Genomic DNA, 26,146 nt, shown 5'->3' on the forward strand with positions numbered 1-26,146 from the left:
AAAAAAATTGAAAACTGGCCTGGGGCTGCAGCTCAGTGTTAGGGCTTTTGCCCATCACATGTGAGACCCTGGGTTCCATCTCCAGCATCACACACTTATGAAAAGTCAATAATAAGCTAGGCGCCAGTGGCTCACGCCTGTTATCCTAGCTACCCAGGAGACTGAGATCAGGAGGATCGTGGTTCGAAGCCAGCCTGGGCAAATAGTTCTGGCAGAGTATATCTTGAAAAACCCCTCACAAAAATAGGGCTCAAGGTGAAGGCCCTGCATTCAAACCCCAGCACTGCAAAACAAAACAAAAAAACCTCAATAATAATATTTAAAATAGCAAAAAGAATCATCGTCAGTATTAGGTTATTCTTTGCTTTTTTCTTTTTAATTTAATACAGGGTCTCACTACGTAGCCCAGGCCAGCCTTGAACTCCCGAACCTTCTGGTGGATGTTGCCTGGGCTAGGGTCCAGGTTTTATCTTCTACGTTTGTCTATGATCTTGGAGCTTGACTCACTCTCCCTAAGCCTCAATTTCTGTAAAATCAAGAGCCTGGGAAAGATGATCTCTTAGGACCTTCTGGAAAGACCTTCCTAAATCTGCTCTCCCTGCACTGGCTCTGCCCATTCTGTCAGAAGTCATCACAGACCTCTCAGATAGAGAGTCTCGTGCCACCCACCCCCCAGCAGAGGAAGGAAGGTGGGGAGGGGCGCGGAGAGGAGGCCAGAGAGACACTGAGGAGGGTGGCCCTGAAGGACTGCCTCGCAGCTTCCCTCTGAAAAGTGCTTTAGGTCAGGCTGCACTTGAGGATTAGGCCACCACATCACACAGGGGACAAGGGCAAAGGAAAGCAGTTTTGAGGACACTGTGATGATCCAGGGATAGGGGCACAGGGCAGAATGATAGCAAGAGATCCCGTCTCAGATTGGGTTTCTCCATGGTCCTCCTTTCCTGTCAGTCCTGCGGCCACAGCCCAGCTCAAGACTCTGTCTCTTGGACCTCCTAATCATCCTCTTCCCTAGCCCCCTCCTCAATTCCTGACCATGCTGAGGCCTCGTGGGCACATGGGCATGTCCCCTCCAGCCCCTGCCCCTTTCTCTACCCCCACAGCGTCACCAGCCATGCCCACCAGGCTCTGGGAATTCCAAGCTTCTGCAGTAGGCTCTTCCCTCCTCCCCAAATGCCCTCCACCCCTCCCCAAGAGCCCCCTAAACAGAATACATAAGGACAACTAATTTGCCAAGAGCCCCCCACCCCCGCCCAGTCCACGCCTCCCCCGGCTGGGAAGATGGCCATAGGCTCTGGAGTGCTGGCGATGGTGGGAGGTTTGTCTTTGGTGGAGAGGATTATGGATGGTGCCAGCTTTGAGTTTTGTCTGTGCATTTTCACAATGAGGACACAAGAATAGGCAGCTGGTGGATCCCTGCTTAGGCAGGGTTAGGCAGGGGAGGCACTAAGAGTGTTACTGTCACACACTGCAGCAGCTCTTCCTACTTTGCTCTTTATCTTTGTTTGCTTGCTTGTGTGTTTTGTGGCAGGGTCTCACTAGGTAGCCCAGGCCAGCCTTAAACTCAGATCCTCCTGCCTCCACCTCCCGAGTGCTGAGATTATAAGTATGAACCACCATACCCAGCTTGCTCTTCATCTTGAAGACCAGGTGGAGCCACTGTAGACTTCAGGCAGGGGAATGTGACATGGTCAGTCCTTCTAGGATCTTGACACAGAGGAGGTCCCCGTTAGCATCTTGGTTCATTCTTTCAGGTCCTTTTGTGACAGCTCTGTTCATGTTGGGCAACACCCAGAGCCACACCAAGGTGGCCACACAGGAGGTGGTCCTAATTCCACATACTGTTCTGAATGGAAATCACTCGTATATCAACAGTTAACATCTCTGACCTTGTTCTATTTTTGCTGAAAAATGTGCTGGGCTGGGCACAGGTGACTCACTACTGTAACCCTCGCTATTTGAGAGGCTGAGGTGAGGAGGACTGAGGTTTAAGGCCAGTCCCGGCAAATAGTTTGAGAGACCCCATCTCTAAAATAACCGAGCAAAATGGACTGGAGGTGTGGCTCAAGCAGTAGAGCGCCTCCTTTGCAAGCAAGAAGCTCTGAGTTCAAACCCCAGTCCCACCAAAAAATAAAAGAAGTAGTAGGCAGTGGTCACACAACTGTATATACACTTAAGTAACCTCACTGCACTGCATACGTACATTGATGTATAAATTATACTTCACTAAAGCAGCCTGCCCTCTGGACCCATGGCTCTGCATCCATGGGCTCAACCAACTGCAGTCTGAAAACAACTGGGAAAAATAATTGTGCCTGTACCGAACACGTACAGAAGTCCCTCGCTGTTATTCCCTAGGCGACGCATATAAAAACCACTCACGTGGCGCAGCCATTATGAGTCCCCTACAGAGGACGTGAAGTACACAGGGGGCTGGGGTGTAGCTCAGGGACAGCGCAGGCTTGATATGTGCAAGACCCTGTGCAAGGCCCTGGGTTCCAGCCCAGCTCCACGTAACAGTAGTCATCTCACTGAACTTAAGCAGCGTATGGGAAGATGTGCATTGGCTCCACGCACGTACGATCTCAATTTATACGAGGGACGTCAGCACTGTCAGCTTGGCATCTGGGGGTTCCTAGACCAATGCCCCAGAGTGTGAGGGGTGACTGTGCGTGTCCAGCCCTCCTGGCTTCCGGGGCTGCACTGCAGCTCGTCTCGTGGTCCTTCCAGCCTCAGCTGCACCTGCATCCCACCTTGGCCACTGGAAGCGTGGAGTCCACTCTGGCTTTTATCACCTTCATCGTGGTGGAGGGGTATCACTTGTGTCTTAGCACTGAACATCTTTGAGAAGGACTGGGGCCTCGAAATAAGTCCTCTGGGACCAAGGAAATGTAATTTAAAGCTTCAGATACCTGTTCTCTCCACCATGTCCACCCACCCTTCCCACATGGTAGGGCACAGGGCATGGTGCCCCTTGTCTTCTTGCTAACCTGGCGAATGGCAGCCACGAGTTTGTTGCTTTCCCCTTGTACCACTGCCAGGGCGAAGAGAGGACTTTCCTCAGGTTAACGCTTCTTAATCATTGCAGGTGAGGGGTTGTGTGGTTTCACGATACTAGTTCTACTTCCTGAGGGCCTACTGTGTGGGTTTCATGCTCTAACTTGCTTACCGCCCCCAACATCCTACGTGGCAGAGGCTTTTGTTATTTACTGGAATGGAGGGTGGCAGAACAGGAGTCAAGTATGGAACCAACCAAGCTACCCATCAACAGATGTATGGATAAAGAAAATGGTTCATATACACAACAGAATATTGTTCAGCCATAAAAAAAAAGAATGAAGTCCTGTCATTTGTGCCAAAACAGATGAAACTGGAGGATATAATGTTAAGTGAAATAAGCCAGGCTCAGAAAGACAAATACTGTATGTGCTTGCTCATTTATGAAGCTAAAAAAGTTGATCTCAGAAGAATTGGGCAGAACAGTGGTTACTAGGGCAGGGGTAGAAGGGAAAGGGAGGGTACATAGCAGGTACCAAAATACAGTTAGAGAAGAAAACTGTTCACCACAGTCTGCAACAATTTACGATAGCTTTCCAATTAAAAACAATTAAAGGAATGAATCTCCTAGCTCATAGATAGGACAAACACTGGGCTAGGTACACATGGAGCGCAGTGGTAGAGCACTCGCCTGGCATGCTTGCGGCCCTGGGTTCCCTCCCCAGCACAGCAAAATAGGATTCGGTTGCTATGCATTGTGTACATGTGTCAGCTCATCCCACGGCAATCTACACATATGTACCAACAGTGCATGTCCATAAAAAACTGAACAAAAAGAGGTGAGGAGGCCAATGAGCAGCTGGGAAGAGGCTGAGCTAGGGTTCAAACATCCTCTGCTGGGTGGAAGAAGTCTGCCCAAGTCCCCTGGGCTTGTCCTGGGGGTAGGGGCTCCATGACTCAGTCTCCTCTTCTGTAAAGAAGGAGTAACATGTGAAGTGACAGTTGAAGGAACAGTGTCTGGGACCTTGTATGGCTCATTGGTGGGTGCTCAGCCCAACTCAAGGAGCTGCTGGGAGCAGCTCTGTGCCTGCATCTGGGACAATGACTTCCCCCTTTACTCAAGCCTGTGGGAGAAGGCGAAGACAGTTTTCCCATCCTTGTCTTGTTTATCCACCAAGTTCCCAGTGCGCCAGCTTAAACCAGCAGCTGTGACCACAGAAGGCTGCGACACTCTTCTAGAGGCCCTGTAGAGTCAGCTGTGATGGGTGAGAGTATGGTGCCCAAAAGAGGGTGTGTAGGAACTGGTGCAGAAGGGAAGGCTCTGTCCTGTTCCTGTGGCCAGCTCCATGCAAATGGAGCTCCTGACCCACTGGAGTCTGTCCAGAGGGACAAAGGATCCCAGGAAGAGAGGAAGGAACACTTGTTCACAAAGTGCCAAACAGCTACTAGAAATTGAGGCCCAGAGAGGACGTGACTCTTAGGACACTTCTCCTTCCCTCCCATCCCCCCCTTGGGGCGTGTCCATGGGGTGCCAGCACCTGCTCCCTCCCAGGAAGAGGCAGGTAAACAGCCCAGCCTAGTGGCTGGCACACAGGGGAGCTGGAGACCTTGGGTCCAGAAGCCCTACTCTGGGCTGAGTCTTCCCACCTTCAAGGCTATCACAGCCAATTCTTAAGGTGCTGCCCAGTCCCCTCCTCTGGCCTCCTGTCCTTAAGTCCCTCTGGAGCAGGCTCCATCCCTCCCACCTCCTGTGTTCCCTGGGACCTCAGTCTACAGACCTCCCCCTCCTCCAGGGGCACCTGATTCCACAGACCTCCCCCTCCTTTTCCCCGCTCCCTTCTGTTTGTTTCCCATGGGTTCATAAATGCATAAATGCAGCCAAGTCTCCCTCATCAAAAAGCACACACACAGATAAAGTAAAAATAAAAAACCCAGTACACACACACATACCCACCAGCAGAAAAATAAAAGCCAAATGTCACAGAGAGCAGACAAGGGCATTGCTAAGCTCAAACCAATCAATAAGCGCCATCCAAAGCTCCCAGATGCCCCCACTAGCTGACCCAGTGCGTTCACTTCTAGGGAACGCAGTGACTCACCCACCCACCGCCTGAGGAAATGCACAAGGCCCCATGCTTTTGCAGAGCCAAGGCCTCTGGGGTACAGCAGCTCCAGAATTAACAGGTTAGTTCCTTTCTAGGAAAAATGCAGCAGTGTGTACATTTACACAGAAATCCAATATAACATTATCTAAAAGAACCATATATATATATATATATATATATATATATATATATATATATATATATATATATATATAAAACTAAAACCTTGGGTGCTCCCTGTCACTCACCACATGATGGCTTGTGCCACCCTGAACATTGCCTGCAAAAAGGCCATCACTAGTTGGCTGCTCAACCTGAGATCAGAACCTTAAGTCAAATGAACCTCTTTTCTTTCTAACTTAGTCTGTAGCATGGTTTTATTAGCAAAAGAAAACAGACTAAGACAGAGGTCTGGGATGCGACCCACAAATAAGCCTGCCTAACAAGTTTCCGAGAAGCCACTGCTGCTGGTCTCAGAACTTCACTTTGGGAATTTTTGCACGGCACCACAACCACCAAAACAATCGCTACTCCTGTGTGTGTGGAAACTCTCCCTGGCTCCTCCAGCTTGAAGGCAGACAGGTGTTCATTTTATAATCTTTAGTCCAGAGAAGCCAGGTAGGTGATCACATAACCAAAGCCATCAGAAATAGCTGATGAACGCCAAAGGATTTTCTTTGGCTCAGAGAAAGAAACTCAACCCTGAGAGAAGGAAGCCCAAGGAGCAGGACAGGAATAGGGATCTTTGTGAAAGAGCCCTTCCCAGTTTCAATCATCCATGTGATTGTTTGATCATTCACTTACTATTGTAGGCAATGGGCCAGTAATAGGGCTGGATGTTCCCAGGATATAATTAGAGGCTTGAAAATTAAAAAAAAAAAGGAGACCCAGTAACTAAATATGATGTAATTAGACGTAAGGATTGAAAAACAGTTTAAGCCAGGCACCAGTGGCTCACGCCTCTAATCCCAGCTACTCAGGAAGCAAATACTTCACAGGCAAATACTTTGAGAGACCCTATCTCGAAAAACCTTTCACAAAAATAGGACTGGTGTACCTTTCACAAAAATAGGACTGGTGGGAGTGGCTCAAGGTGAAGGCCCTGAGTTCAAGCCCCAGTGCTAAAAAAAAAAAGAAAGAAAGAAAAAGAAAAACACTTTTAAAATGATAGCCAGTTGCAGTGGCTCAAGCCTATAATCCTAGCTATTTGGGATGTGGAGATCAGGAGAATTTCGATTCGAGGCCAGTCCAAACAAAAAGCTCAAGAGACCCCATCTCAACTAATGAATGGCTGGGCACGGTGGTATGTGCTTATCATCCCAGATATGCAAGGAAACACAAATAGGAGGATTGAGGTCCAGGCTGGCTCAGGGAAAAACATGAGACCCTATCTCAGAAATAACCAATTGCAAAAAGGCCTGGGGACATGGCTTAAATGGTAGAGAGCACCTGCCTAGCAAGTGTGAAGCCAAGAGTTCTACTCTCCCACCCTGAAAAAAATTTTTAAATTTGAGAGATGAGGAAGCTTATGAAACCATGCAAATTGAAAATAATTATACAGATAAGCTATTCAAATACATAGAAAGTGGGTTTTGAACTCTGCATGCTTGCTAGGCAGGTACTCGACCACTCAAGTCATGCCTGCTAGCTCTTTTTTGCTCTTACTTTCCAGGTAGAAGCGTTTTTGCCCAGGGTCAGCCTCCAGCTGAGATCTTCCTATCTACTGCCTCCTTCCCCTCTAGCTGGAATCATAGATACACACCACCACACCCAACTTGTTGGTTGAGATGTAATCTCAACAACTTTTTGCTGGGGATGACCTCCAACCATGATTCTCCTGATTTCTGCCTTTGCAGTAGCTAGAATTAAGGCATGAGCCAGCTCACCAAGCCATATCAAAAAAAAAAAAAGCTTAAAAAAAGTCTGGCAAAGAAGGACAAATGTTGTATTGGATACTCAAGTGGTAGAATGGTACAAATCCCTGCGTTCAAAGGGGGTGGATATTTAACAATAGTTTGCCCCAAGTGATGCAAACATGGAACTTGTTTATCTTTTTCCTATTTCACGTGTGAATTCATTCAAGCAGCATTTAGCAAGCACCTGGTAGGTGGCAGGCCAGGCGCTGGTGCTGGGATTCAGACCCAGGTGTCTTTTTTCCCAGGAGCTGGCCGGCCATCTGGAGGGCAGGACTGGTGAACTGAAGAAAGGCAGCGGTTGTGAACACACCCCAAGGGCAGCAGGGAGGAAGTGCATTCTAGGGCTTGGGTGGCTGCATGGGTGGTGTGGACATCCAGCTTTGGGGACCTGCATCCCCTGCAGCACTGGGACCCCAGTGGCCAGGTGGGTTTGGAAGTTGCTGGTTGCACTGATGTGGTAGGTGAAATCTGAAATTCCATACAAATCTCCAGAGAGCACTAATCCTGCCATACCCTGGGGTCCTGGCCCAACACACACCTGTAGGGACAGGGACCTGAGACATTGACAAATGTTTTGCAGAAAACAGAATGACCCCCCCCCCACACACTCCCCTTGTATTTTGGCTTTTGATTTGGGATTCTAGCTGTTTAGAGACCCTAAAAAGGTTTGAAGCTGGGGATGGCTAGGGGTAGTATGGCAGGTGATGGGTCCTAGCCCAGTCTGGGCCCTGCTGTGTGACTGGTCAGGGTGGCTTCCACATTCTTTGGGAGGAGATGACAAAGTGGCAGGCTTTAGGCAGCTGTTGGAGCCACCTGACATACACCAGGTGTTCCTGCGGGTGTTTGATGAACGGTCAATCCCTCAGTGTTTGGGGGCAGTGTGCGGGAGCAGTGGGGTACAGGGGAGATAATTCTTAATCCTGTCAGAGCCCTAAATGACAGGTGAGGAAACTGAGGCCGGGTCCGCCTAGCAGTGAAGGGGCATGGGCTGTGGATCACATCTCCCAGCCGGAGCCTCTTCCAAGCACATCAGGGCTCCCACGTGGACCTCAATCTTTCCCATCTGGAGAAGAGGGAGGGCGAGAAGCTCGCGGGGGCGGGGGGGAGGGAGGGGAGTCGTCTGCGATCCGGGAAGGGAGCGCCGAGGCCGGGGACTCTGCGCAGTCCCCGCGTCACCTAGAGTTCCCCTGCTGCGCACCTCCGTCCCAGCCTCGCCATCCCCACGGGCCCAGCGCCCACGCCCCGGCCTGCAGCCCTCGCTCCAGTCGGCCGCTCCCCATCGCTGTCCTGGTCGCACCCGCCGCGGCCTCCCCAGCCACTCCGCGTCCAAGGTCGCCGCGCAGGGCTGGGTGCAGCCCGCACCGGGATCCCGCTTGCGTCCCCCGTCCCACCGCGGACCTGACCCGGCGGGGACTGCCCGGGGCTCCTGGCGGGGCTCAACTTTGGGGCGCAGTTGGGGTGGAGACGGCAGCCGGGGGAGCACGGTGCAGGGTCTGTGCACGCACAAATGTCGCCTTTGGAACAGGTGGCCCGGGCTGGAGAGGTGGCCGAGACCTCCCGCGCCTCTCAGCCCACCCCTGCCCCTTCCCTCTCGAGCCCCCCCCCCCGCCCGGACCCCGAAGTCCCAGGGCCCCGGCCCGGACCCCCGCCTGCTACCCACTCGGCGCGGTCCCCGTACCTCGGGCTCCCGCGGTGGCGGCCAGCCGCAGAGTCCAGAGCCCCGCAGGCGGGAGCGCCGGCCCTGGGCGGGGTCAGGGCCGCCCTCCCCGCCCCGCCCCGCCCCTCCCCTCCTCTCCCTTCCCCGCGGGGCGCTGTCCCCACCCTCCACCCCTGCGCCGCCGGCTTCCCGCATCCCCTTCCACTCCCGGCCAGCGTCCTCGATGCTGCCCTCCTCCCCGCGGGACCTGAGTCATCACTTGCCCGCGGTCAACAGGTATGGAGCGCTGCCACTGCCTCCCTGTCGCCAGCCCTGGGGGTTTGCAAGTCCCCTTCCCACTGAACAGATGAGAAAACCGAGGCTGCGCGCGGTGAGGCCCCGCAGCATCGCATCGCATCGCGTCGCCGTCTGAACCCAGGTCCTCTTGATGCCACCGCCCAGAATCTATTGACCTCCCTCACCCCATGCTGTGACCGCACCAAGTGCTGGGCCTGCAGCGCCCCAGTCTCTCTCTCTCTCTCTCTCTCTCTCTCTCTCTCTCTCTCTCTCTCTCTCGGTCATCTGCCGAGCCCTCCCTTCTTTCTCTCCTCGCTCTCTTGCCTGGTGTCCTCGCCTCCCTCCTGCCCAGCCCAGGTTGCCAATCTCCGTGCGATCCCCGCACCGAGAACTGCCGGGCACCAGCAGGTACTGCTCTGAATGGCGGAATCAGAAGAAATTCCCACCAGAACCCACCCCATCACTGACACTTGCCTTCCCCCTGGACCAGGCTGAGCCCTCCCAGCAACTAGTCAAGTCCACCCTTTCCCCTTGTCCACAAGACCCCTCCAGCTGACAGCCACCCGCAGTTCTGCCCTCCCTGCCCCCTTCTCCTTCCCGGATCATTCCCATCAGGGCACAGGTGGTTATTTCTCCCATCTAAAACCTCAAACAAAACAAAATCCCCCCCAGCTCCCACAGCCTCCTTTCTCCGTCCTGTATAGCAAAAATCCTCAAAAGAATTGACCATACACAAGGTCTCCTGCCTCTCTTCTCCTATTCTGCCCTAAAATCCTTCCACATTCTTGCCATCCTCCCCCATCATTATCTGTTACCCATGGTACTAGATTCAAGGTCAAGTCTCAGTCCTTGTCTGACAGGACTTCCCAGCAGTGCTCCTCACTTGGTCCCTCTGTCTTTCTCTAAGGCACCCTTCCTCTCTTGGCTTCCTCCCTCCCTCCTGTCCCCTCTTCCCCATGCTGGCCCCCTCCCCCCCAACCCATAAAAGTTGGGATAGCCCAAGTTCTGTTCTTCAACTGTTGTCCTCACAATGCTCTTTACCCTGATGCTGTCACTCAGCCTCCCAAAGTCATATTCAGTCATACCAAGTGATGGTATTGGGAGGTGGTTAGGGCTGAGGGGGACCCTGCTAACTGGAATTAGCGTCCTTATGGGAGAGACCAGAGATGGGGTGTGGTGATACATGCCTGTAATCTCAGCTGCTCAGGAGGTGGGGACAGGAAGATTCCAAGTTCAAACCTAGCCAAGGCAAAGGTCTCAAAAACAAAAATAAAAGGGCTCATTGTTTTTGTACAAATCCCTTTGTACAATTAATTTACACTAATAAAAAAAGAATTACAAAAATTAAAAACAGAGAGATGTGAGCAGTCTCTTGGTGAGCCCTTATTTCTTCAGGCTCCAGGCTTGGGGTGCCCTTCTTCCCTGTGGCTGGACACCAAGAGATGGGGCGATGGGACAGGAGGGCTGGAGCCAGGCTGGGTGGACCCTGGCACCTGGCTGATCCTTCAAGGCCCTCTTGGTGGGCCAGGAACCAGGCTCAGCGGTATGGGGGATTTCTCTGTGTCCCCGCCCTATGAGTTCTGTGGACGGGTGGCATACAGTGAGCCTCAGGTGGCAGTGGGCCTTGTGCCCCAAGTCCTTGCAGGAGGGTGAGCCGGAGCTGGGGTAGGGAGCCACTGGAGGGGGCCTCCCCTGGGCCTGCACTGCCCACTCTGCAGCAGTGAAGCAGAAGTTGGAGCGAAGGCCTGAGGCGCCCCAGGACATGAAATCTCTGCAGAAAGAACTCAAACAATTTGCCCAGCTGCTGAAGCAGAAGGGGATGACCCTGGGATTCTCCCTGCCGATGTGGGGCTCAGCCTGGGGGTTCTCTTCGGAAAGGTGTTCAGCCATCTGCCGCTGAGGCTCTGCAAGCTAGCTCAGTTTCAAGATCGTGCGCCAGGACGTCCCCTGCTGCAGACTTGGGCAGGGGAAGCCGGTGACAAGGAGACCCTTCAGGAGATCTGCAAAGCGGATCTTTGGGGCCCTCGTGGAGGCCCCACAGAGAAAGCTCCCGAGTGTGGAGAAGCGTGAGAGAAGCAACCCGAAAGCCACACAGCAGATCAGCCCCACGGCCCAGCAGCTCGGGCTGGAGAAGGACCCGGTCCAGTGCGGTTCTGGAAGCTGCGCCAGGAGGGCAAATGATCAGGATTTTGTGGCTGCAGGGTCTCCCTTCTCAGGGGGACCTGTATCCCTCCCTCTGGCCCCAGGGCCCCATTTTGGTACCCCAGGCTATGGGAGCCCTCATTTCACCACCCTGTCTCCTCGGTCCCTTTCCCTGAGGAGGAAGCCTTTCCCCGGTCTCTCTCCTCACCACTGCATTCAAATGGAAATGTCTGCCTTCCCAGGGATGGGGGCAGAGGAAAGGGGAGAAGCTAGGGAAAGCCTACCTGGAGTCTGTATCCAGGCTTTGGGGATTAAGTTCTTCATTCACTGAGGAAGGAATTGGAAACACAAAGGTGGGGGCAGGGTGTTTGGAGGGAAGGTTAAGTTCAGTGATGCTCTTAATTTGAATCCCCACATGGTTTATCACTTTGTTCTTAAATAAAGAAACCTAAAAAAAACGTAAACACAAAAGGGCTAGGGGTGTAACTTAAGTAGAGGCCCTGAGTTTAATCCCAAGTATCGAGGTGTGTGTGGGGAAACTGAGAAAACCTCCAGGCATGGTGGTGCATGCCTGTAATCCCAGTACTCACCAGGCTGAGGCAGGACAATTGGAAGATTGGAAGTTTGAAGTCAGCCTGGGCTACCTAGTGAGGGCCTGTCTCAAAAACATAAATAAATAAATAAACAAAATAGCAAAACCTCTTTCTCCCTCCTCCCACCATGTGGGGACCATCTGGCAGCCAGCAGGCCCTCACCAAACACTGACTCTACTAACAAGGTGAAACCAGCGTTTTCACTCTACAAACAGAACTAATGAACGTGGACCCTTTCCCCACTGGTGAGATTTGTTGTTGTGTGGTTGCAGTGCTGGGGACTGAACTCGGCCTCTGGCATGCTAGACACTCATTCTTCCACAGAGCTACCTCCCGAGCCCATGTGTGATATTCCTCAATCTTCTTTCCGGCATTGGCCTTTTCATTCCAATGAAAGTATTCTCAAAGGAAACTTTATATTACCACCCTAAAAAGAATAGAAGGCAGCAGTAAAAATGAAAATGACAGCTAGGCGTGGTGGCTCACATCTGTAATCCTGGCTACTTGGGAGGCAGAGATCAGGAGGATCGTGGTGTAAGGCTAGCACCAGCAAAAAGTTTGGGAGACCCCCATCTCAACCAATAAACAGCTGGGTGTGGTGGGGAGCATCTGTCATCCCAAATACATGGGAAGCATGTCCCGGCTGGCCAGGATATAAAAGTGAGACCATATCTGAAAAGTAATGAAATGACCCAAACATTGTATGCACATATGAATAAAAGAAATTAAAAAAAAAAGTAATGAAAGCAAAAAGGGCTGGGGGAATGGTTCAAGTGAGAAGCCCTGAATTAAAACCCCAGTATTACCAAGAGAAAAAAAAAAAAAAAAGCCAGGTACTGGTGGCTCACACCTGTAATCCTGGCTACTTGGGAGTCTGAGATCAGGAGAATTTTAGTTCGAGGCCAGCCCAGGCAAATAGTTTGAGAGACTCATCTCCAAAATAACCAGAGCAAAATGGACTCTGAGCTGTGGTTCAAGTGGTAGAGCACCCGCTTTGCAAGCATGAAGTCCAAGTTCAAACCTCAGTCCCACCAAAAAAAAAAAAGAAGAAGAAAAGAAAAGAAAATGAAACAATCCTGTAAAGCTTCAGTCTCGCCCTGAGGGAGCCCCTCTTTCCCTGTCCGTGTTAGAAGGTGGCCTCGCTGAGGGCTGAGGGGGGAGGTGTTAAATAAAGCAGGGGCTGAGGAGATGGCTTTCTCCTGGGGCTGTGCCCAGCCCCGCAGCTCCTCCTGGCTCTTCCCGGGAAACTCAGCCTTTTAGGAGCTTGTTTAATCTCCTGCCCTCTGAGCATACTTGTCACCCCCTTTTCATAGATGACACAGCCCAGGCCAGGATGGGAATTTGCCCAAGATCACAAAGCATGTAAAGGTCAGCAGAGATCGGATTGTCTACCTGGCCCCAAGCCCCCAGCACCTGGGAGGCCAAATACCTTGTAGTGTGAACTGGTCTGTTGGGGAAGTTCAAGTTGGGGCACGGAGGGAGAGGGTGGAGATGGGAGAACCACATGCCCGCTTTGCTCTGGCCTTAGCTCACCCACGTGTGAAAAGCACAGCCTGACCCACGCTGCCTTGGGTGCCCTGCACACCACAGCACCCCTTCCTGCTCACCTTCCCAGTTCACCCCTCTTCCTGTGCTCCCAGGGGTCCCCTCCCTCCCAAGGATAAGCAGGAGAGGTTTCCAGAGGAAGGGAAGAGACGGCTTGGGGCCTGTGGAAAAGGGGTTGTCTGCTCCCCTCCAGTGCGGATTCTCTGTGCCTCGAGTTCCTGTCCCTTGGGCAAACTAGATCACTCAGTATGGAGTCTGAAGCCCTTGGCCATTCCTGGTCCACCTACAACAAAGGAAGGACAAAGAGTGGCTTAATTAAGCTGGGTGTGGTGTGCACACCTGTAATTCCAGCACTTGAGAAGGGGAGGGAGTGGGATCTTGAATTTGAGGTCAGCCTGAGCTGTATAGCAGGACCCTATCTCAACTACTGTTTTGGGGCACAGTTTCACACTTGCCAAGCCCTTTCCTGGGTCACCTCTCACCGGAGGACTGAGGACTGAGGCAGGTGTGGCACCCCCTCAGGGCCTTTAGCAAGCAAGTCTCAGGTTTCAGAGGCTTTCCTGGAGAAGGACAAGTCCCTGCAGCCCCTTGGGGTCTGTGTTCAGACCACTTAGTATGAAATTTCTGACAATTTGCATGGCTCAAAAGTGAATTCCAGGCTGGAGACAGGCCTCGAGTGGTAGAGCACCTGCTTTGCAAGCTTGAAACCCTGAGTTCAAACCCCAGTCCCCTGCTACACACAGGTGACTTCCTGGGGCTGCCCTGTAGCTTGGTGGCAGAGCACTTCCTGGCACAGGCAAGATTCTGAGTTCCACCCCCAGCATTCCCACCTGAGCTCACAGGGCAGAGGCTGGCTCTTCCTTTCCACCCCTCTGCACCTCCTGTCACCAGACTTCTCCTCTCTGGCCTCCACCTTCAGCTCTCTTGTGGACAGGGCTTTGGTTTTTCTTGCTCCCCCTCCCTTTCTCCTTTCTTTCCTTCTCTCTTCCCCTCCCTCTTCTCCCTGCCCTTCATTCCCACTCCTTTCCAGAGGTGAACTTGACGTTCATGTCCCACTGAGTGTTAGTCCTGGGCCTGGCCTGGAAGAAGTTTAGGACAGAGGTGTGTCCCCTGGCTGGCTTTGTGTCTTTCTTCGGCACTAGGAGTAGGTGTGTGAAGGCTGCAGCTGGACGGCATCTCACCACCACACAGGGGAGGGCTGGTGGCAGAGTGGAACCCACCTGCATGTGACACATGCACACAGAGGGCCCTGGTTGGGCCTCACTGGAGCCTGTGTCCAGCTGCACCTGACCTGCTGCTCTGCCCACAACCCAACTTGTCCTATGCACACGGCCCTCGACACACAATGGGACTTCATCCTGATAAAGCCATCCTAAGCTGAAACACCCCAGGGTGAAATCGCAATTGGAATCCTTCCCTGCGTCATGGTAACAGCACAGCTGTAGGGGCTGAGGTCCCCCTCCCGGCTGCATCTCCAGAGAGGATGGGTCACAGGGGCACACAACCATGCCCAACTTGTTGTTTGAGATGGGGTCTTGTTAACTGCTCCTCCCTCAAACCACTCCATCCTCCCAATCCCCACCTCCCCAGTAGCTAGGATTACAGGTGTCTACTAACACACCCTGCCATGATAAAAATAAAAAAAAAAAACTGAGAAAGAAATAAAAACAACTGGAACCAGATGGGCGCCAGTGGCTCATCCTAGCTACTCAGGAGGCAAAGATCAGGAGGATCTTGGTTGGAAGCCAGCCCTGACAAATAGTTCGTGAGACCCTATCTCAAAAAAACCCTTCACAAAAAATGGCTGGAGGAGTGGCTCAAGGTGGAGACCTGAGTTCAAACCCCGGTACTGCAAAAACAAAAGCAAGCAAATGAAAAAACAAGTAGAACCACTGTGAGTCAGGGGCCAGCTGCACCTGGTTTGGTTTGACCAGATGAGCTGGATTTGCACAGATCCTGACATTCTTGAATATTACCGACACTTTCTGCCCCACCGCAAGCAAGCCTGAGCCTCTCCCACCCCAGCAAAGAGGACAAGAAAACAAGTCAAGCCGCACCCGTCCCTCCACCTGTGACCTCAGAACCTCCGCCTGCAGTTTCTGATCCTGCCTGCTCCGGTCCTTTGTCCCTTTTTGCTCTGCTTCCTGTCGCCTACTGCCAATGGAGGCTGCTGCCAGAGTCACAGTAACCTGCTTGTGGCTGAACCCTGTACAATTAACAACACGGTTAACTAAACCAGAGACTGGAAGGATTTGCTCTAACTTTGTCACCTTTAGAATATTAGAGGTGTTCCCAGCTGTGTTTGACAAGAGTGGCCCAAAAGCCACACAACCTTGTTCACCCCCAAGCCTCAGGACCGCCTTGTGTCCACCCAGACTTTGGTCTCCCAGAGCCTCCTGGGAAATAGCAAAAACAAATGTATTAAAAGGAGCAAGCTTCCAGCACTTGGGAGGCTGAGGTGGGAGGATGGAGAGTTTGAGGTCAGCCCGGGCTACCTAGGGAGACTCTGTCCCAAAGAAAACAAACAAAACAAAGATAATGGCCTGAATTTTTATTGAGTTTAATGTGTTGTGATGTGCATTTTAACATTATTGTGAGCTGGAGTCAGTGACTCACATCTATAATCCTAGCCACTCAGGAGGATCTAGCCCCAGACAAATAGTTCCTGAAAAAGCAAGGCTGTAGAGTGCCTCAAATGGTGGCATGCCTGCCTAGCAAGAGTGATGCCGTGAGTGCAAACCTCAGTGCTGCCAAAAAAAATAAAGCCTTCCTTTCACGGTAGGGTCAAGGGGCCCTCCAGAGGTTATCAGCAGGGACTCTGAGCCACAAAAATAGCAGAGGGGTTTCATCAGGAAGCTTTAGCCTGTGAGAACACTTGTGAGTGCGTCTCAATGGTCTCACAAGACGGAAAGAACGAAACCCAGACTCACAAGTGTTTGGTTTTGTGTTTTTCCATATGGGGCAAAACCTGAACCCAGGACCTTGTGTTACTAGGCAAGCAGTCTACCACTTAAGCTACGCTGCCAGCCCTTTTGTTTTTATTATTTTTGGTTTTGAGGTAACTTTGCTTGGGTTAGCCTTGAACTCAAGATCCTCCTGCCTCCGGCCACCTGAATAGTTGGGATCACAGGCATGTGCCACCTGGCTTAATTTTTGTTCTTATTTAAGTGAAACATGTACATGGCTTAAAATGAAAAACCCCAGTCCTCTACGGTTGGGACCTGCCCACTTATCATTGTTCCCAGGGGAGACACTTTCAGGGTTCCCTTTCATGTTTGTCTCTGTGGTGTTCACTGTTGGTCAGCTGACCCAACTTCCAATTCTAATACTCCAATTAGAGTGGCCATGTGGCCAGCTGACATAGGGAGAAGTCTGCTGTGAGGCTTCTAAGAAGGCCTAATCTTTCCTAATGCAGGGGCAGCTTCTTCTCATTTTGTTGGAATGTGGATGTTGGGGCTTGAGCTGCAGCAGCCATGTTATAGTCGTGAGGTATCAAGATTGTCAAGTTATCAGACCTGACAGTTGCTGACCTCCAGAATTCTTATGTAGAAGAGAAAGATAAAGTTTAAGCCTCTCATATCTGGTTTGCCATTTTATTACTGTTTTTATAACAAAGGCTTTTCTAAATTATGATTTGTTTATTCGTTTTTTTTTGTGGTACTGGGGACCATACCTGAACATACTCTACTCCAGCCATATAATATATGGTGCCACTTCTTGATTTTTTTAAAAAAGTTCTACCTATTAAGGAGGTTGAGGATTTAGCTCAACACCGGTTCACTGCCTTCCCTTCCCGAGCCTCCCCTCTGCTTGCTGGAAGCTGCTGCCTTGCGTCCTCCTTTTGTCCCACATGGCCTCCAAATTTTGCCAAACTTCTTGCATGGGTGAATGAAAGGCTCCTCCAAAAAAAGTGGGCCCGCGGGTGCCTTTGTCACTTCACCCTCTTTCTGGTTCTCTTCTAAGAGAACCCGTCACCCATTCCCCCCACAAGGACTGGGGAGGGTCTTGCTCCATTTGAGCCTCGGGTCAACCCTGTGAAGCAGGTGGCTGTCCCCAATGTACAGGTACGAGACTGGCATTGGGGTTGACCTGACCAACTCAGGGCCACCTGGTTCCCAGCAGGGTCCCTCCCTGTCCCTGGCTCCTCCAGCTTGAGCAACAGGCACAGCCGAGGTTGGCTGATCAGCGACAAAGAAGGGTGCGACAGTCTGTGCAAGAAAGGCCTTCAGTCTGCAGTGGTTCTAGGTGGAGGGGACACACCTGGCAGAGGACCGACTTGTCCAAAGGCACAGAAGATATGACACCTGAGGATGGCCACCTGTGATCCTACAAGGCAGCAGACAGTGCTGGCTACTGACAAGGATTTTGGTGGACGTGACCGCACTGTGTGGGGAATAAAGGAGGAAGAGGTGAGAGACCAGGGCAGGGCCTTGAGGGGGAGCGAGGACCCAGCAGAATCAGACCCTGCAAGGGTCTAGACAAATGAGGGCTGAGCCAGGTCCCTCCAGGGGAGGCCACGGTGCCCTTTGGTGCCCTTGTGAGGCACGGTTTCAGTGGGCAGAGGGTGGCCAGAGTGAGGAAGGGGGATGACAAGTGTAGGTGACTGTCCAAGAGGTTTGCATCCAAGAGGGAGCAAGGGAAGGCATAGGAGCCAAAGTGATTAGGGCCAAATCCAGACCGTGGGCTCTCAAGTCTGAGAGCCACAGTTGCACCCCAGACCTGGAGCTCCAATGCCCCCGACCGCGTCCAGTTCATTTCTTCTCTGGAGGACAGTCACGACTTTGGTGAAGACCAGCCCTTCCACCTGGCACACAATGGGCCTGCCAGGGGCTCCCCCACCCCCACCCCCATCCCCACTTCCCTCTGACTCCCTTGGACTCTGGGAGGACAGACGGAGATCCCTTCCTTCATCTGCTGCAAATCCAGGATCTGGGCTCTGATTGGTCCCCCAGGATCAGATGGCTGAGGGAGGAATTCCCATGGGTCCTGGGAACCACAACGGCTGGTGTGGTGTGCGGCACGCAGACTATTTTCTCTAGTTCTGCCTGCTTCCAGCTTCCAGTGACTTGGCCACTCTTGGTCTCTTGGCCACTCTTGATCAAGAGCATCTGGGGACCCCTGAATGAGACACCCCCTAGGGCCCAGGGCAGGAAGACCCTGGCAGTGGGAGGGAACAGGCAGTGGAGCCAGGCTCAGCCATGGAGATGCCCAGAGAGGCCCCTTTGGCCTCCCCTTCTGGGGCCTCAGCTCTTTCATTGTTTGGCCAGTGTTTCTCTGGTTTCCTAGGAGATCTGCTTTGGGGGAGATTCCAGCTGGTCTCAGCTGATCCAGGGTACAGCGCTAACTGCCAGCCTGGGGCTCCAGAGCATCTCTGGAGGCTGGGTGTGGCCCTGGCAGGGCCTGGAGCTGCAGCTAAGCCAGGAGTAGTGTGTGTGTGGAGAGAGAGAGAGAGAGAGAGAGAGAGAGAGAGAGAGAGAGAGAGAGAGGAGGAGCCGGCATCAAGAGACCAGAGGGGACCTAAGGGAAGGAGGTATGAGACAGAGGGTCAGGAGGAGGGGCAGAGGCCTGAGCGAGGGATGGGGAGAAAACCCACTCATTCCAGGGGCTGAAGGCCCGTCAATGTCAGCTCCAGGTAGGTTGTGGCCTGTTATTTGTCGGCAGAGGCTGAAGAGCCCTGGCACCCCCTTTCGTCCCTGGAACCCAGAGGGAGAGTCCAGCTGTAGCATGGGCCTCTGGCTTAGGTCCATCTGGGTGCCATGTCACCACTGGTGGAACATGAGTGTGTTCCTGGACGAAGCCAGGCCACACACCATCCCTGGCATCAGTACTGGCCCCAGGCTATCTCTATGTAGCCAGACATTCAAGGGTGAGGATGGGACCACAAGACCAGGCACTGAGTGGTCTGTTCATATCAGCATTGGCTGCTGTCCTCGGCTGACCCATTCAGGCCTTCTGCAGCCCTTACAGAGCCATCCCAGGGCAGGCCAGGTGCTGCAGTCCTGGTCCTCAGCCACACCAGAAGCTTGCAGTTTAGTGACGGGAGAAGCTGGTTGAGAGGCAAAGGCAGAATTGTCCAGGGGCCCAGGGGAGGGGTCTGACCCAGCAGGACATGTTGGATGACTTCCTGGTGGAGGAGAAAGGAAGAGTTGGTAGGAAAGAGCTCCAGGCAGAGGAAGTGGTCTGAACAAAGGCCTAGAGGTGGATCAGCAAGGTGAATGACCCAACTGGGGAGACAGCCAGGCCAGAACCAAGGTGCAGGGCAGGGCAGAGGAGGGAAGAGCACATCTGGAGGGCAACTGGCTAAGGGAAAGGGGGAGGACAGCCAGGTGAAACCAAGCTAAGAGGAGTCCCAGAAGAGGCAGACTAAAGTCTAATGTCACCTCCCTGCTGGGGAGCCTAAGCCAGGGCCCAGGCTGAATGGAAAGAGAGATGACCACTGCTGCTGTCCCGGAAGCCAGAGTCTTTGAAGGACACCAAAGCAGTCCCAGGCTAGTGGTGACCCAGGCTCCCGACAGAAGCAAGAGAACGTCTTCTTCGGAGAAGTCCATGATTTAGATACAGCCCAGAGCCCCTGGATTTCCAGATTTGAGTTCAGCAGCACATTGACTCATAAAATGCACACACTCGGAGACAAGCCCTGAGAGGGTGGGCAGAAGGAAGGAAAGCGCAGATCTTCAGAGGGACTCCCCTCCTGCCACCGCCACCTGACGGCAGACGTTAGGGGCAGGTACAGACTATGAAGTAATGAAGTTTGGAATGGTTAGAAACATAAACGGTGGAACAAAAACAGGGGAGAACTAGAGACCATCAAAGTGAGCAGGCTGACTTACAACAAAGCCATCGAGAACATGGAGCTGTTTAAAGTAGGAATTTAAAATTAAATTCTCATGGGGCAGGGAATCACACACAGATGAGAAACTGAAGGAGGATGGGTGGACTGGAAGACAGACTGGAGTCACTCACGTGCAGCACAGAGACAAGATGGAAACCGACACAGGCTCCAGGATGGCAGAGTTTAATCTGAGACCTGGGAGGTAGCAAATGAAGAGATAAGGGCTGAGAGTTTTCCAGACTGGTCTCACTCGTGCATCCACAAATACAGGAACCACAACTTGTATCAAGCAGCATAACTAAAAAGAAATCTAAGCCTAAGTATGTTTTCACAAAACTGTAGAACAGCAAAGCAGAGAGACCTTGGAGGTATCCAGAAAAAATAATCACTGCTAGGCATGGTGATGCATGCCTGTAATTCCAGCCACTCAGGAGGCAGAGGTAGGACGAGTGCCATTGGAGGCCAGCCCAGGCAAAAGTGAGAGATCCTATCTTAAAAATAAACTGGGGGTGGAGTGGGCATCAGACCACTTGCCCAGGCATGACAGTGAGGTTGACAGGAGACTTCCTCAGGACGAAGGACACCAGAAGACATGGGGCAGTGTTTCCAGTGTGGAGAGAAAAGAGCCACAGAGATGTGCACAAGGGAAAAACCACCTTCCCAGAACGAAGATGAAGTGCGTTTTCAAAAGCAAAGGTTAAACGTTTATAATACTCACTAAAAAATCATAACTGACGTAGTTTAGGAAAAAGGGAGTAACCCCAGAAGGAAGGTGAGGTACAAGAAAGAGGTAAATGAATAAACATGTATGCAAATTGAAGCCAGTTGCCTTATTAAAATAAAGACTGTTCAATTTGTGAGTTTAGAAAGAACAGCTCTGGATGCAGCTCAGTGGTAGAGCACTTGCCCAGTCAGCTCAAGGCCTTGGGTTCAAACCCTGGGACTGCAAAAATAAAGGAAAGAAGGGAGGGAAGGGGCGGGAGGGGAAAGCCGGGAAAATCCAGCATCAGGACTGCGGTGTGGAATGAAGGGTCTCAGGGCTGAGATTATTGGGGCAGGGTTAGGTGTTGAACTTCAGACCTCAGTGAAATTCATAGATAACCATCAAAATAATAGAGCTGAAAGTGCCAACCCCACAGACACTCAAGACCCTAAGAAAAGGTGTGTGGTGTCACACGGGATCTGCACATCCTCCCGGATCTCTTCATTTCGTGTGCGTGTGCGGGGGGCTGGAAATTGAACCCAAAACCTTGCTCGTGCTAGGCAAATGCTGTTCCACTGAGCTGCATCCCCAGCCCTCTTCCATATATTTATTTTGTCAGTACTGGAGATTGAATCCTTGCTTGCTAAGCAGGAATGCTACCACAAGAGCCACTCCACCAGCCCTTTTTTGGTTGTTTTTTTTTTGAGATAGGGTCTCATGAGCTATTTGCCTGGTGCTGACTTCAAACCATGCTCCTCCTGATTGCTACCTCCTGAGAGGCTAGGATTACAGGCGTGAGTCACTAGTGCCTGGCTGAGACAGGTTCTTGCTATTCAGTTTCCCCAGTACTGGGATTACAGGTGTGCATCACCACACCCGGCTACCCACATACATGAATCCCCTCTAGGTGACCTCGCCAATGTAAGTGCTGTGTTGAGTTGTTACACTATTGTAACATATGTAACCTGTGGAACTGATGGCCAACTGTGTACAACTGTATACAACTTCCAAATGTAAGAACTCTGCAGAAGTGGGGAATGCAATTAGCTCCCTGCTGCTTACAGGAAGGACTGTGGTGAGGACAACCATGGGGCAGCTTTGGGTGTGTTCTGCCAGAGAGAGGATTCATTCCTGAGCCCAGCCTTGGGGCTTGAAGCGCCTCTCCCGTGCTGGCAACAAGGATGCACTGCGTAGAGGTGGGCTGCGGGATTTGCTCACTGGTCCTGCCCTCTGCCCTCGGCTCCCAAAAGTGAGCCAGCCTGAGGGGCTGAGCTCTTCTTGCCAGCTGCCAGGTTCAATCTGAGCCCCACCACAAATGAGCACAGTTGCTGGGCATGGCTGGATTTTGGGGTGCACAGGTTGCTCCTGGTTCACTCTGGAAGCTGTTCTCCCCTCTTCCCTTCCTCCTACATGCTTCAGCGTCCTTCCCAAGGTGCACTGAGGTTTGCACAGCTCTGGGGCTGCCCCAAGAATTCAGGGCGCTTGGGCTGGCGGAGGGCTCAACAGGCAGAGCATCTGCCTAGCAAGTGACAGGCCCAGAGGTCAAACCCCAGTACTGCCACACACACACAAAAAAAAGGCATCCCACACAGACACTGATGGTGAAGGTCGTGGGCATCTTGGACCCTGCCGCCTCTTTGGAGATAGCTCCCAGTCTCTCTTTGGGGAGACAAGTGGGTTTCCATGTGTGTCTTGTCTCACTAGGGTCCCTGTCATGGGTGGACATAGGCCCAAGCCAGGCAGCTCCTGGGTGCGGGCTGATGGATGACCGATGGCCTCGGCCTAGCTCGGGGAGCCTGTCCGTGGAGAGCAAGCCTTGTAACCCCCATGGTTCCTGCTCCCCCGCCGCCGACCAGACTCCTGCCTTTTGTTTGTGTCTGTCAGTCACTTATCACAGCCATGGGGACTGGCTCTGGTCCAAGATCTCTGTGAGTCCGTGCAATGCTCAGAAAAGGTGACCTGGGGGAGGGCACGGTGACCAGGTGGTTTCGCCCTCACTGCTGTCCTAAAAGGCTCTCCACCTGCAAAGGCCCCGGCTGCACAGCCAGTGAGGCAGCACCTGCACGGGGCTCTGGGGTCCAGGGCTTTAGGGCAGGGCGCCAGGACCCCAGGGTTCTGTGAGGAAGCCAGGGCCACCAAGAGCTGCAATGTAGACAGGTCGCGTTGGTCACGTTGGTTGTGTGGGGCGCACTTGGTCACGTTGGGCACCTTAGTCACGTTGAGCGCATTGGTCACGTTGGTCACGTTGGTCACGGGCGCAGTTGGTCACGTTGGGTGCAGTTGGTCACGTTGGGTGCAGTTGGTCACGTTGGTCACGTTGGTCACGTTGGGCGCATTGGTCACGTTGGTCACGTTGAGCACATTGGTCACGTTGGGCACCTTGGTCACGCTGGATGCGTTGGTCGCGTTGGTCACATTGCACGTTGGTCATGTTGGTCACGTTGGTCACGTTGGGTGCAGTTGAACCCAGAGCAGGCAAGACCCATTGGGCCTCTGCATCCAACATTAGGAAAGTTCCAGGCTTGGTTCCTCCAGTGGAGTAAAGCCTCCCCACCCCAAGATCCCAAACAAAGGGCAAAAGTCCAGTGAGGTAGGGAGTGGGGGCCTGTCCCCTCTATTGCTTCAGTGACACCCTCGCTCCAGCCCCTGGACCTATTGTTTGAAGTAAATCAAAACCCAGCCATTAGGAGAGGAGAATACTGTGTCCCCTAATCTGTATGAAAATGGGCAAGGGACAGTGCTGGACAGGTGGGTCAACATTTTAGGAGCAAAGAGAAGACTTTGAATGTCACTTGAATCATGGACACACGCACCAGGTAACCCCCACAGCTCTCAGCAGCAATGAGAGCTGGATGGTATGGTCCCTAGGGAGCAGAGGGGAGGAACAAAAATACCAGGGTCCCTCAGTCCCTCCAGGCTGGAGGGGGAAGCAGGGGCAGAGGCCATGGCAGGCTCCCCCCACCCCCACCCCCACCCCATGGCCCTAGTCACCTGACTCACCTCCCAGTCCCCTCCCCTGCCCAGCCTGCAAGTCCCCAGGAAGTGACCTGGCCAGATGCCTTCCAAGGAAGCCTAGAAGGGGACCCAAAGGGGGCTCTGGACAGGGGCTTCCAGACACTGCAAGGGACCCATGGGACAGAACTGGGGAGGGGGAACCAAGACCTGTCAGTCACCCCAGGCCACACCTATCTCCACGAGGCCCAGTGGGCGCCTTGGCTTCCTCACCTGCAAACCAGGAAGAACGTTCATCCTTCCCGCAGACTCGGGGTGATATTCTGGTTACGGGAGGCCGTGCAGAGAAGGTTCTCCCAGGGCCCCTCAGCTGCTGGGCTGGTGGCTCTGGGAGCCTGTGGCCTCCCTCCCAGGACACAGGCCAGGCTGTCATGTCTGCTCAGCTGCAGCCCTAACCAAATTACCTGGCATCTGGCTCCAGCTCTGGCAGGTTGCCTTGCTGCCCTGCCCCCTCCAAATGGCCGAGGCCAGCAGATTAAATTCCTATTACGTCCCCATGACGCATGGCTGGGTCTTCCTGGTCTGACGTGAGATTTTTCTAAGGAAAGCAGGCAGTCAGAGAGGCGGGTCCTGCTGTTATCCACATGCCTTTGCTGCTCTGTGGAGTTCCAGGAAGACTGTCCCCAAGCCCTGCAGGCCGCCTGCTCCAGGAGGCCCAGGAGTGCCTTCCTCTGCTTCTGGAAGATGTTGCCAGACGGGGTTCTCCCTCCTAGGGTGGGTCTGTCTCTCACCCCTGTGCTACTGGCCTCTGATCCAGAGCAGTGAAGGGACAATGGGTGATGTCACCAGCTCCTCTCTGGGTTTTTTGTTTTTTTGTCATACTGAGGTTTGAACTCAGGGCCTTACACTTACTAGGCAGGTGCTCTACCACTTGAGCCACCAGCTCTCCAGTCCTCCAGCTCCTCTATGGATGCAGAAGTGCTCTGAGAATGAAGTGTACCCAAAATGTGAGAGATCATTACCACAGTCACCACCACCATAACCACTACCATAATCCATCACCATCATCCTCACCATCACCATTACCACCACCACCACCACCATTGTCACCACCACCACCACCACCACCATTACCACCACCATCACCACCACCACCATCACCACCACCACCATTACCACCATCACCATCACCACCACCACCATCACCATTGTCACCACCATCATCACCACCACCATAATCCATCACTATCATCCTCACCATCACCATTACCACCACCACCACCACCATCACCATTATCACCACCACCACCACCACCATTACCACCATCACCATTACCACCACCACCACCACCATCACCACCACCATCACCACCACCATCACCACCACCATCACCATCACCACCACCATCACCACCACCATCACCATTACCACCATCACCGTTATCACCACCATCACCACCACTATCACCACCACCACCATCACCACCACCATCACCATTATCACCATCACCATCACCACCACCACCACCATTGTCACCACCATCACCACCACCACCACCACCATTGTCACCACCATCACCACCACCACCACCACCATTGTCACCACCATCACCACCATCACCACCACAACCACTACCAATAATCCATCACCACCACCACCACCATCACCACCACCACCACCATCACCACCATCACCACTACCACCATCACCATCACTGCCATCACCATCACCACCATCCTCACCACCATCCTCACCACCACCATCACCATCATCACCACCATCACGACTGTCACCACCATCACCATCACCACCGCCACCATCTTCCTTCAGAGCTGCACAGGGCTAGGAAGGAGCTCGGCTTTGAAGCGAGGCCTGCCTGGCAAGGTTGCAGCACAACTCCCACGGGCGGTGAGGTTGAAGGGGTCACGTGCGGAACTGTGTTGGCTCTGCTGAAGACCTCTAGCTGTGCCCAGCACAAAGCGCACACTGCCTCACCAAGCTTCCGGCACCGGTGATCACAGCGGCTCCTTTCACAACAACCCACCAGCACCAACCCGGAGTCTGCCACAAGAATGGATGCCTAAGTCATGGTGCATCCACCACGTGAGAAGGACAAACCGCTGGGGGCACAGCTCAGGTGACAGCACGAGGCCCTGGGTTCAATCCCTGGCACCAAAAGCACCACCACCACCAAAAACCTCAGAGAACGAACCACGATAACAAAACAACATAACAACGCTCATGAACGTGACATGGTGTGAGAAATGCCAGATACAAAAGAATGTCTTCCAGTTGCAGGCATCCCCAGACAAAACAGGAGGGCTGCCAGGCGATGTGGCTCACGTCTATAATCCCAGCTGCTCAGGAGCCAGAGATCAGGAGGACTTCGGTTCAAAGCCAGCCATGGGCTAACAGTTTTTGAGACCCTAT

General features: G+C 52.9%; 1 protein-coding gene and 1 pseudogene across 1 annotated transcript in view; one reads left to right on the plus strand and one right to left on the minus strand.

Annotated features, from left to right (window-relative positions):
- Positions 1–26,146, minus strand: part of Arfgap3 (ARF GTPase activating protein 3) — a 97,114-nt gene that overhangs the window by 9,635 nt on the left and 61,333 nt on the right. The window lies entirely within an intron of this gene.
- LOC141425610 (uncharacterized) lies at positions 7,373–11,363 on the plus strand (annotated as a pseudogene).

Source organism: Castor canadensis, chromosome 8 (assembly GCF_047511655.1).
Source record: "Castor canadensis chromosome 8, mCasCan1.hap1v2, whole genome shotgun sequence".
Lineage (NCBI taxonomy): Eukaryota > Metazoa > Chordata > Mammalia > Rodentia > Castoridae > Castor > Castor canadensis.